This window comes from Pristiophorus japonicus, unplaced genomic scaffold, assembly GCF_044704955.1.
Source record: "Pristiophorus japonicus isolate sPriJap1 unplaced genomic scaffold, sPriJap1.hap1 HAP1_SCAFFOLD_58, whole genome shotgun sequence".
NCBI lineage: Eukaryota > Metazoa > Chordata > Chondrichthyes > Pristiophoridae > Pristiophorus > Pristiophorus japonicus.
The window spans coordinates 2153941-2164541 of record NW_027254488.1 but is presented as its reverse complement, the minus strand read 5'-3'; the positions used below and the strand labels follow the sequence as shown (position 1 = coordinate 2164541).

The 10601-nt window shown below is 42.7% G+C and overlaps 1 non-coding gene across 1 annotated transcript; it reads left to right on the top strand.

Annotated features, from left to right (window-relative positions):
- The first annotated feature begins 8224 nt into the window (after positions 1-8224).
- On the top strand, positions 8225-8296 carry trnat-cgu (transfer RNA threonine (anticodon CGU)). The gene has a single exon. It is a non-coding gene; the product is annotated as a tRNA-Thr (tRNA).
- The last annotated feature ends 2305 nt before the right edge of the window (positions 8297-10601 follow it).

The window sequence follows — 10601 nt, the reverse complement described above, 5'->3', positions numbered from 1 at the left end:
TCAACTGCTTCATTGGGCAGAGAATTCCACACATTCACAAACCTCTGGGAGAAGAAATTGCTTCTCAACTCGGTTTTAAATTGGCTCCCCGGTATTTTGAGGTTGTGCCTCCTAGTTCTAGTCTCTCCGACCAGAACAACCTCTATGCCTCTATCTTGTCTACCCCTTTCATTATTTTAAATGTTTATTTAAGATCACCCCTCATCTTTTTCCTTTATGTCTGTCCTTCCAAAATATCAAATACTCCTGAATATTTAGATTCCTGTCCTGGTTACCTTGCAACCACGTCTCTGTAATGACTATCAGATCATACTAATTTTATCTATTTGTGCCCTCAACTCATCTGTTTTGTTACGAATGTTACGTGCATTTAGAGAAAAAGCTTTAAAATTTATATTTTACCCTTTTTTCCTGCTTGTTTCTTCTGTCCTACAGGTCACTTCCTACATTTTTGCTTTTTAATTCAAACTCTACTCGCCTCCCTATTGAATCTATTCTCAGGTTCCCATCCCCTTGCCAAACTAGTTTAAAACCTCCCCCACAGCACGAGCAACCGACACCTCTAGCCCCCCCCACCCCCCACCACGCGAGGTTATTGGTCCCGGATGTGTTGAGGTGCAACCCATTCGGTACACGTCCCAACTCCGCCAGAAGTGGACCCAATTTCTCAGGAAATTAAAGCCCTCCCTCCTGCACCAGCTCTCCTGCCATGCATTCACGTGCTCTGTCCTCGTATTTCTGTACTCACTCGTTCGTGGTACCTGGAGTATTCTTGAGATTACTACCTTTCAGGTCCTGCTTTTTATCTCTCTCGTAGCTCCTTAAATTCTGCCTGCAAGACCTCATCTCTCTTTCTAGATATGTCATTGGTAACAGTATGGACAATGAACTCTGACTGATCACATTCCTCCATCAAAATGCCCTGCAGCCGCTCGGTGACATCCTTGATCCTGGCTCCAGGGAGTCAACATATCATTCTGGTGTCACGGCTGCGGCTGCAGAAACGCCTGTCTGCTCCCCTGACTATTGAATCTCCTACCATTATAGCTCTGCCATTCTTCTCCCTCCTCCCCTGTGCAGCTGAGCCACCTGCGGTGCCGTGGATTTGGAGCTGGCTGCACTCCCCAGAGACACTATCTCCACACCGGTACTCAGAAGCTAATGTCTGTTGACGAGTGAGATGGACTCGGGACCTCGTGCACTACCTGCCGAGTACTGCTATTCTGTCTGCTGGTCACCCACTCCCTCTCTACCTGCACACTCTTACGCTGATGGGTGACAACCTCTCGAAGGAAATAGAGTAAATAGTTGAAGGTGAACAGTTTGCCGTGCTCTGGGGAAAGTGTCTCTAGCCATGCTTCTGTGATGCTACAATCCTCTCTCAGTTATCTTGTGTTTTCACCTGTAAACCTCAGTTCACTGATTTAATTTCCGCCCGTGCCAGCAGGGATTTTCTCACCTTTAATGTGCTGGTTCTCTTTTTCTCTCTCTATGATTCATTCTATTTCTCTCTGAATCTGACTTTCTTTCCACGTGTCAGTCTCGCTGTGTATCTATTTCAATTGCAGTTAATTTCTGTAAGCTTTTCTCATTGGGGATCTGTTTATCCGTCCAAATATGACTTTCTCTCTGTCACTCTCCATCGCTACCCACATCAGTTTACTCCATAACTTATGAGTTTTCTCTTTATGCGATGGTTCATAGAAACATAGAACATAGAAACATAGAAAATAGGTGCAGGAGTAGGCCATTCGGCCCTTCTAGCCTGCACCGCCATTCAATGAGTTCATGGCTGAACATGCAACTTCAGTACCCCACTCCTGCTTTCTCACCATACCCCTTGATCCCCCGAGTAGTAAGGACCTCATCTAACTCCTTTTTGAATATATTTGGTGAATTGGCCTCAACAACTTTCTGTGGTAGAGAATTCCACAGGTTCACCACTCTTTGGGAGAAGAAGTTCCTCCGCATCTCGATCCTAAATGACTTACCCCTTATCCTTAGACTGTGACCTCTGGTTCTGGACTCCCCCAAAATTGGGAACATTCTTCCTGCATCTAACCTGTCTAACCCCGTCAGAATTTTAAATGTTTCAATGAATTCCCCTCTCATTCTTCTGAACTCCAGTGAATACAAGCCCAGTTGATCCAGTCTTTCTGGATAGGTCAGTCCCGCCATCCCAGGAATCAGTCTGGTGAATCTTCGCTGCACTCCCTCAATAGCAAGAATGTCCTTCCTCAGGTTAGGAAACCAAAACTGTACACAATACTCCAGGTGTGGCCTCACCAATGCCCTGTACAACTGTAGCAACACCTACCTGCCCCTATACTCAAATCCCCTTGCTATGAAGGCCAACATGCCATTTGCTTTCTTAACCGCCTGCTGCACCTGCATGCCAACCTTCAATGACTGATGTACCATGACACCCAGGTCTCTTTGCACCTCCCCTTTTCCGAATCTGTCACAATTCAGATAAAAGTCTGTCTCTCTGTTTTTACCACCAAAGTGGATAACCTCACATTTATACACATTATACTTCATCTGCCATGCATTTGCCCACTCACCTAACCTATCCAAGTCGCTCTGCAGCCTCACAGCATCCTCCTCGCAGCTAACACTGCCACCCAACTTAGTGTCATCCGCAAATTTGAAGATACTACATTTAATCCCCTCATCTAAATCATTAATGTACAGTGTAAACAGCTGGGGCCCCAGCACAGAACCTTGCGGTACCCCACTAGTCACTGCCTGCCATTCTGAAAAGTACCCATTTACTCCTACTCTTTGCTTCCTGTCTGACAACCAGTTCTCAATCCATGTCAGTACACTACCCCCAATCCCATGTGCTCTAACTTTGCACATCAATCTCTTGTGTGGGACCTTGTCGAACGCCTTCTGAAAGTCCAAATATACCACATCAACTGGTTCTCCCTTGTCCACTCTACTGGGAACATCCTCAAAAAATTCCAGAAGATTTGTCAAGCATGATTTCCCTTTCACAAATCCATGCTGACTTGGACCTATCATGTCACCTCTTTCCAAATGTACTGCTATGACATCCTTAATAATTGATTCCATCATTTTACCCACTACCGATGTCAGGCTGACAGGTCTATAATTCCCTGTTTTCTCTCTCCCTCCTTTTTTAAAAAGTGGGGTTACATTGGCTACCCTCCACTCTATAGGAACTGATCCAGAATCAATAGAATGTTGGAAAATGACTGTCAACGCATCCACTATTTTCAAGGCCACCTCCTTAAGTACTCTGGGATGCAGTCCATCAGGCCCTGGGGATTTAACGGCCTTCAATCCCATCAATTTCCCCAACACAATTTCCCGACTAATAAGGATTTCCCTCAGTTCCTCCTCCTTACTAGACCCCCCGACCCCTTTTATAACCGGAAGGTTGTTCGTGTCCTCCTTCGTGAATACCGAACCAAAGTACTTGTTCAATTGGTCCGCCATTTATTTTTTCCCCGTTATGACTTCCCCTGATTCTGACGGCAGGGGACCTATGTTTGTCTTTACTAACCTTTTTCTCTATACATATCTATAGAAACTTTTGCAATCCGTCTTAATGTTCCCAGCAAGCTTCTTCTCATACTCCATTTTCCCTGCCCTAATCAAACCCTTTGTCCTCCTCTGCTGAGTTCTAAATTTCTCCCAGTCCCCAGGTTCGCTGCTATTTCTAGCCAATTTGTATGCCACTTCCTTGGCTTTAATACTGTCCCTGATTTCCCTTGATAGCCACGGTTGAGCCACCTTCCCTTTTTTATTTTTATGCCAGACAGGAATGTACAATTGTTGTAGTTCATCCATGCGGTCTCTAAATGTCTGCCATTGCCCGTCCACAGTCAACCATTTAAGTATCATTCGCCAATCTATCCTTGTCAATTCACGCCTCGTGCCTTCAAAGTTAGCCTTCTTTAAGTTCTGGACCATGGTCTCTGAATTAACTGCTTCATTCTCCATACCAATGCAGATTTCCACCATATTATGGTCACTCTTCCCCAAGGGGCCTCACACAACGAGATTGCTAATTAATCCTCTCTCATTACATAACACCCAGTCTAAAATGGCCTCCCCCCTAGTTGGTTCCTCGACATATTGGTCTAAAAATCCATCCCTTATGCACTCCAGGAAATCCTACTCCGCCGTATTGCTTCCAGTTTGTTTAGCCCAATCTATGTGCATATTAAAGTCACCCATTATAACTGCTGCACCTTTATTGCACGCACCCCTAATTTCATGTTTGATGCCCTCCCCAACATCACTACTACTGTTTGGAGGTCTGTACACAACTCCCACTAACGTTTTTTGCCCTTCGGTGTTCTGCAGCTCTACCAATATAGATTCCATCTGAGCTTGCCGATACTGGGTGGTTGACGCGCATTTTAACATTATTCATTCAAAGATGTTCAGTGTTGACGGGAAGATTACATGTTCTGTGAGTTAAAGCACGGGGGTTTGTTGTCAAGTTACGGACGATCAGTTCAATGCGTTATTTGCCTAGTGCTGTGCTTTTGTGGTACAGCTTTTCACCGCCCACAGTTAAACACAAGGTATATATCGTCCCACGTTTGCATAGTATGCAGACGTGAAGTTTGCTCTGCGCTGAAAACTAAATTTTGAGTCTCCAAACAATTTGCCGAATTTCCAAGCACTGCACTGCAGCGTGCCCATGACCAGGATGGCCGAGATGTTAATGGGTTGGAATTAAAATCCAACTGATGTGTCTCTGTTCCTGGTAAATGTTCAACCAACTGGTTTGACAATTAGACTTAATGCTTGTTTGTTATGAAAGCGTGTAAGCGGTCCATAATCTCTGCAAATAAAATATTTTAATTAACCCTTCAAGACAACGTTTCTTTATTTAGAATAGATGTTCTGCCAATTGACTGAACACAGGAACAGGATTAGGCCATTCCGCCCCTCGTGCCTTTTCGCCTTTGTGTTCATTCTTGGCTGAACTCTATCGTAACTCCATCCATCTGCATTGGCTCCACATCATTTTAACCAGTGTCTAGCAAAAACTATTAATCTAAAATTAACATGTTTAATTGAGCTGGTATATCCTGCTTTTTGTAGAAGATAAATCCATCACCCTTTGCGTGAAGAAGATTTTCCTAACTTCTCTGCCGAATGGCCTTCCTCTGATTTTAACATTATGTCCTCTTGTCGTAAACTCCGCCACGAACGGTAAAAAAAAGCTTTATCGCTATCTATCTTATCAATTTGTTTTAAAATTTTAAAACCCTCAATCAAATCACCACTTAACCTTCTATATTCCAGAGAGTACAGGCCTAGTTTATGTAATCTCTCCTCATAATTTAACCCGGTAACATTCTGGTGATAAAGAACTGTACACATTCCAATCCAGCCTATCATTTCTAAGATGCCGTGCCCACAAACGGACTGGATATAATGATAGAAACGGCTTATTGCCCATAGCAGAGGGCTCAACAACAGGCGGGCATACATTTAAAGTAATTGGAGAAGGTTTACAGGAGATGTGATGTGAAATTTCCACATGCAGTTAGCTGTGGTTGTCTAAAATGCACTGCCTACAGAGTGGTAGAGGCAGAAACCTTAAGCACATTTAAAAAGTATTTGGATGTGCACCTGAAGTGCCGTAACATGCATGGTTATGGACCTAGAGCTGGAAAGTGGGATTAGGCTGAATAACCGTGGCACGGACAGGATGGGCCAAATTGCCTCCTTCTGTGCTGTAAACTTCTATGAATCTATTATATTCTATAACTTAGAGTACTCCAGATATAGTCTAACTACATCTCTGTTCTATTGAAGAAAAACTTCCATTGCATTATAGTCCAACTCCTCGTTATAAATCCTAACATGCCATTAGTTGTTTCGAATATATTTGTAACTTGCTACTGCAGGTTAGCGGGATGGGCACTTGGACTGCAAACCACTTTGGAAATCCATCCCTCCGAGCTGTGCTCCATTTAATTAGGACTCGGATCTAAACTTTGTGATCTAAAATTGGTGACCACACAATTACCTGTTTGGAATCTATCTGCCACTGAATCGTCCATTCGTTTAATCTATCAATATATATTTATAAGTATACGCTAACGACTGCCCTACTTACCATACCACCAATATTTGCATCTTCGGCAAACTGGGATATCTGTCTTCCTGTTGTGCCTTCTTAATCTTTAAGAAATATAGAATGAAACAATTTCTTTAAAACTGGCGTTTTAATACGTGCCATGCTTTGAAACTCTGGTTAAGGTCTGTGGGAAGAGGAAGGTGGGAGTAAGATTTCAGGTCGATGACCATGTGATCCTACATCATGCAGTGTGCGCTGTTTTCAAACAGTAAATGCACGAGCTTGCATTCCTGTAGCATCTTTCACGAAAATAGAATGACCCAATTGCCCGCCGTTGCTCAGTTTGAGTTCCGACAGGACCCCCAGCCTCCAGACATCATTAAAGCCTTCGTCCAAATATGGCCAAAAGTGAGTAATTCTAAAATGAGGCGAGAGTTATTGTCCTTGACATCAAAACAGTATTTGGTCGAATGTTTCATCAAGGAGGCTTCTAACGTTGAAATGATTGCGTGGTTAATCTCCACTGCTGGAGACATACCTAGCCTAAAAGAAGATGGTTGTGGTTCGACGGCAATCATCTCAGCCCAGGATATCGCTGCAGGAGTTAATCATCATCTGCTTCATCAATGACCTGCCCTTCATCATAAGATCAGAAGTGGGCATGATCGTTGAAGTTTGATTTTTCCAACTCGAGTATCAACTCAGCAGATAATGAACCAGGAAATATATCACCTTTCCTTTATCGTGCGGTGAAAATCTTGGAACTCCTTCTACAACAGTACATTGGTAGTACCATCACCTCAGTGACTGAACCACAGAGCCATAGAAATTTACAGCACAGAAGGAAACCATTTAGCCCATCACGTCCTTGCTGGTGGACTGTATAGTATGCTGCCAAATCTAATTTCTAGCTCTTGGACCGTAGCTTTCAAGTGCATATCCAAGTACTCCAGTGGTAGACGAAGTTTGTTCATCACTATCTTCTCAAACGCAATTAGGTTTGGGCAATACATGTCAGCCTTGCTAGCTACGCCCACATGCACTGAATTAATATTTTTATTAAAACGTGCTTTAAAAAAATGAAGTACTTCTTGAAGTGTAGTCACGGCAGCCAATTACCACACAGCAACATCCCATCGATGGTGGGATACAGATATGTGCAGGAAACAAAAGAGCATTCACCACCTCATAGAATCATAGAATCGGAGAAGTTTGCGTCAGGGAAGGAGAGCATTCGGCCCATCCTATTTCCGCCAATCAAAAGAGCTATTAAGCCTTCCCAGCTTTTGATCTGTCGCGTTGCAGATTAGGGCGATTCAATCCATATACAAGTACTACTTAAATGTGATGAGGGATTGTGTCTCCACTAACTTTTCAGTCAGTGAGTTCCAGACCCAAATTCATTCTGGGCGAAAACATTTCTCCTCGACTCTCGTGTAATCCTTTTATCAATTACTTTAAATCTATGCCCCCTGGTTATTGACCTCTCTGCTCATGGGTACAGGTGTTTCTTATGCACACTATCTCGGCCCCGCATAATGTATTACACGACAATTATGTCACCCTTTATCCTCATCTGTTCCGAAGAAAACAACCCCAATCTTTCTCCATAACCAAAACTATCCAGTCCTGGCAACATCCAGAGGACAACAGAGGAAACAGATGAAAGTGAAGGAGAAATGTTTTTTTTTAAGCTTTGATCTGTAATGCACTGCTGAAAAGGTGGTGAATCATGGAGTCATCGATTCAAAGAATTGTTTCAGCATGGAAGAAGGCAGTTCGGCCCGTTGAGCCCGTGCTGACTCTCAGCTCGTCTCACCACACTGTTATTTACCCGTAGCACTGCAGATTCACTAGTAACACTCAAAATGGAATTGGATAAATGCTTGAAGAGGCACAATTTGCAGGGCGTTGTGGAAAGATCTGGGAATAATTGGATAGCTCGTTCAAGAGTACGATGGACCAAGTACTCTCTATCGGTATGTATGATTTTATGAAATGTTTTATGATAGTTTCAAATAAATGAGGCTGGTCATTTGCCCATTCCATTATCCCACTTTATGTCTTTGCATGTGCTTCTGTGTTTATACAACCGAATTGAAATGAAGTGGGATTCGGTAGCAATACGACGCCAGTCACACAGTGCATCAGGGCGCGGTGGCCAAGTGGTAAGGCGTCGGTCTCGTAAACCGAAGATCATGGGTTCGACCCGCATCTGTGCCTATCGATATTTTATCACTTTAAATGTCATATTTTGAAGCTTTTTCCTTTTTCACTATCAAAACACTTCATAATTTTGAACTAGCGACATAAATCGCCACTTAACATTTTCTATTCTAAGGAGAAAAATCCCAGCTTCTCCAGTCTCTTCGTATAAATGAGGTCCCCAACTCTGGCAGTATTCTAGTAAATCTATTCTGCAAGACTTCTTCCCTGAAGCGTGTTCCCCACGCAACATTCCAGCTAAGAACTCATAAGTGTTTTATAATTGTTTGGCATAACTTCCTTGTTTTTATACTCTATTCGTCTATTAACAAAGGAAACGTCCCCATGTCTTCAAGATCCTGCCTTCTTTAAAATTGTACGTTTTAGAGCTGGTTAATACAATACAGGGAGCATTATGACCGGTTTCAGGATCATTGATCTTCAGAGGCAGATGCTTACATGGGGATTTAAATTTTCATGTATAAGTCTGGGCCCGTTACAATTGTATCATTAATTCACATTGCCTCTCCTCATCCTACCAAAATGTTTCACTTCATAATTCTCTGCGTTAAATTACATCTGCTATGTGTCTGTTCATTTCACCAGTCGGTTATTTTCATTCTCCCTCTTTGTGCCACTTAGTATCTGCTTTGTGTCCCTTTGCTCTTCTTTGTAGCTTTCCCATTCACCAGGATCTGTGCTATTTTTCGCATTTTTGTCCGTTTTTACTCTTAGTTTAAAGTGGTCCATTACCTATTTAGTCGTCCATGCCTGTTTTCGTTGGCCCCTCAGGGGGATGAATTGATTCTGTATGACTTTTAATTATTTTTAACACCTCCTGTCGTTTTACCCATTAACAGATTTTTCCCAGTGTATTCTGGACAGTCTCTCTCTCAGCCCCTTGAAGTCGGTCTTACAGAAATCTAGAATGGTAGTAGCTGTTTCACGTATCTCCCTGTCAAACGTTGCGTTGAAGTCGATCATGTTTTGATCGCTATTAAATACATTTTCACTTACCCTTAGGTTGTTGAATAAATCCGGCTCGTTACTCATTACTAAACGTAAATTGGCATGCCCCTTGTTCGTTCTGGAACATATTGTTGTAGAACTAGCCCGGACACACTCAAGAAATTCACAATTTTTCTGACAGGTGCTAGTCCGATTATCCCAATATATATGAAAATTTAAATCCCATATTAAACCCACACTGTCCTGAATACACGCTTGTCCAATCTCTACATTTATATATTCTATTGCTTCACAGCTGCGACTAGGGGGTATAAAGACAACTTCCGCTATTGTCTTAAATCCTTTCTTATCTCTTAATTCTACTCATAAAGTCTCCACGTCCGGCTTACTTGTAGTTAGATCCTCGCTTAGAACTGAATCATAGAATCATGGTTATTTACAGCAGGGAAGAAGGATATTTCGGCCCGTTCGGTCAACGCGGGCCAACAAAGAGCTACCCAGAGGAATCCCATGTTTCAGCTTTTGGTCCGTAGCCCTGTAGGTTATTGCATTTCAAGTGCATATCCAAGCGCGTTTTAAATGATGTGAGGGTTTCTGCCTCTACCATCCTTTCAGGCAGTGAGTTCCAGACTCCCAACTTGCTCTGGGTAAAGCCATTACCCGTCAATTCCCCTCTCAACTTGCTACCAATGACTTTAAATCTATCTCCCCTACTTGATGACAATTCTGCTCAGAAATATAGGTCCTTCCCATCCACTATCTCTCGGCCCCTCAGAATTTTGAACACATCAATAATGTTACCCCTCAGCTCCCAATGTTCCAATGAAAACAAACCCAGCCTATCGACTCATTACACATAGCTAAAATTCTCCAGTCCATGCAACATCCTCGTAAATCTCTTTTGCACTCTCTCTCGTGCAATTCCATCTTTCCTGTACTGATGTGTACGCAGTACTCTAGCTGTGGCCCAAATAATGTATTATATAGCTCAAGCATTACTTCACTGCTATTGTACAATATACCTCGGCTAATAAAGGTAAGTATGCCGCATGCCTTCTCAACGAGCACGTTTTCTTTGCATCCTGAAACAGGGAGACAATGATGAAATTTTACAACAACAACAACAACTTGCATTTATGTAGCGCCTTTAACATAGTTAGACGTCAGAGTGTGCTCCACAACAGCTTAAACCAAATTAAGTAACGCTGACACCGAGCCACATAAAAGAGAAATTATGGCAGTTGCGCAAAACTTGGTCAAAGAGGTAGGTTTTAAGGAGCATACATCTTGACATCTTTTTGAAAGACTGTAAGCCCAGAATATTAATCAGTGTTATTTCCTCTCGGTCTGAAAG